The sequence below is a fragment of the Oryctolagus cuniculus genome, chromosome 1 (genome assembly GCF_964237555.1).
Source record: "Oryctolagus cuniculus chromosome 1, mOryCun1.1, whole genome shotgun sequence".
In the NCBI taxonomy this organism is placed as follows: domain Eukaryota; kingdom Metazoa; phylum Chordata; class Mammalia; order Lagomorpha; family Leporidae; genus Oryctolagus; species Oryctolagus cuniculus.
The window spans coordinates 119,137,155-119,139,660 of record NC_091432.1 but is presented as its reverse complement, the minus strand read 5'-3'; positions in this window follow the sequence as shown (position 1 = coordinate 119,139,660).

The following is a 2,506-nucleotide window of genomic DNA, read 5'->3' as shown; positions in this document are numbered from 1 at the left end:
TCTTCTGTATATAAAGACAATCGAAAATGAATCTTGATGTGAATGGAAGGGGAGAGGGAGTGGGAAAGGGGAGGGTTGCGGGTGGGAGGGACATTATGGGTGGGAAGCCATTGTAATCCATAAGCTGTACTTTGGTAATTTATATTCATTAAATAAAAGTTAAAAAAATAAAATAAAAAAATAAGAGAATGACCAACCAAAAAAAAAAGAGTTGCAGACAAAAATGAAGGAATCTGGAAAACATGCTGAGTGAAATAAGCCAGTCCCAAAGGGACAAATATATGTTCTCCCTGATCGGTGACAACTGCCTGAACACCAAAAAGGAAACCTGTTAAAGTGAAATGAACACTATGAGAAACAGTGACGTGACCAGCCCTTGCCCTAACTGTTGATGAACAACTTAATACATTATCCCTCTTAGTATTTTTTTGTCTATTCTACTTAATACTATTGGTTTAATTCTGTAATTAATACACAGTTATTCTTAAGTGTTGAAACTTAACTGAAAAGTGATCCCTGTAAAATATAAGAGTGGCAATAAGAGATGGAAGAGATGTACAATTTGGGACATGCTCAAGCTGACTTGCCCCAAACGGCAGAGTTAGAAACATACCAGGGGATTCCAATTCAATCCCATCAAGGAGGCATGTACCAATGCCATCTCACTAGTCCCAGTGATCAATTCCTGTTCACAATTGATCATAATGATAGGACTAAGAGTCAAAGGGATCACATAAACAAGACTAGTGTCTGCAAATACTAGCTGATAGAATAAAAAAGGGAGAGAACGATCCAACATGGGAAGTGAGATACACAGCAGACTCATAGAATGGCAGATGTCCTAAATAGCACTCTGGCCTCAGAATCAGCCCTGAAGGCACGCGGATCCGGCTGAAAAGTCCATGAGAGTATTTCAGGCATGGAAAGCCAAGACACTGTAGCAAAAAAAAAAAATGACCTAAATGAAAGATCTCTGTGAGTGAGATCCCAGTGCAAAGAACAGGTCATCAAAGGAGGAGGTACCTTTCTCTGAAGGGAGGAGAGAACTTCCACTCTGACTATGACCTTGTCTAAATATGATCAGATCGGTGAACTCAAAAGGCTTCCATAGCTTTGGCAACTCATGACAAGAGCCTAGGGTGATTACTGATGCCATAAACAAGAGTGTGAATTTGTTAAGTCAACAACAGGAGTCACTGTGCACTTACTCCCCATGTAGGATCTCTGTCCTTAATGTGCTGTACATTGTGATTTAATGCTATTACTAGTACTCAAACAGTATTTTTCACTTGGTGTTTCTATGTGGGTGCAAACTTGAAATCTTTACTTAATATATGCTAAACTGATCTTCTGTATATAAAGAGAATTGAAAATGAATCTTGATGTGAATGGAATGGTAGAGGGAGTGGGAGAGGGTGGTTTGTGGGTGGGAGGGAAGTTATGGGGGGGGAAGCCATTGTAATTTATAAGCTGTACTTTGGAAATTTATATTCATTAAATAAAAATTTTTAAAAAAGAAAAATTGCAGAGAGAGGGGGAGTGAAGGAGGGAGGGGGAGGGAGAGAGAAAATCTTCCATCCATTGGTTACTTCCTAGATGACTGCAGCGGTCAGGACTGGGCCATGCCAAGGCCAGGAGCCTGAAACCCCAATTGGTTCTCTCAAGTAGGTGGCAGAGGCCCGTCTTCCACTATTTTCCCAGGCCATTTAGCAAGGAGCTGGATCAGAAGTGGAGAAGCCAGGACAGAAACTGGCACCCATATAGGTTGCCATTGTCACAGGCAGTGACTTTACCTGTTACACTACAATGCCAGCGTCCTGACCAATGTTATTAAGTCCTACTCTAAAAATAGAGAGAAGACACATTTCGCTTGCTCTTTTTACAATCACTATGCATTCTCTGTATGTTTCTTAGTCTGGGACAACCTAGAATTGTAAAACAGGATTTAGTTTCATTCAGTCTCAACAACATAGCTCATAATTGCCCACCCACCAGGGAAAACCAGACAATCTTGTCTGAAGCTGTGTCCCTGACTTCAAAGGCCATCTAGAAGGAACTGTTCTTGCTTGCACACTCCAACAGACAAGTACAGCTAGTTTCCTGACCATCTTCTCATGTGTCTGTTGGCCATTTAATTTAATACTTTGAAAACTCTCTGTCCATGTCCTTTGCACATTTCTTAACTGGCTTGTTTTTTTGTTATTGAATTTCTTGAGCTCTTTATAGATCTTGGATACTTATCCTTTACCAGTTACATATTTTACAAATATTTTCTCCCATTCTGTTGGTTGCTTCTTCACTTTGTTGAGTGTTTCCCTTGCTGTGCGGGTCTTAGTTTGATACAATCTCATTTTTGTTTTTATTCCCTGTGCTTTTAGGGTCTTTTGCAAGAAGTCTTTGCCTATACTAATATCTTGCAGAGTTCCCCAATGTTTTCCTCTAGTAATTTGATAGTATCAGGTAATATATGTATGTCCTTGATCTGTTGTGAGTTGATTTTTGTACA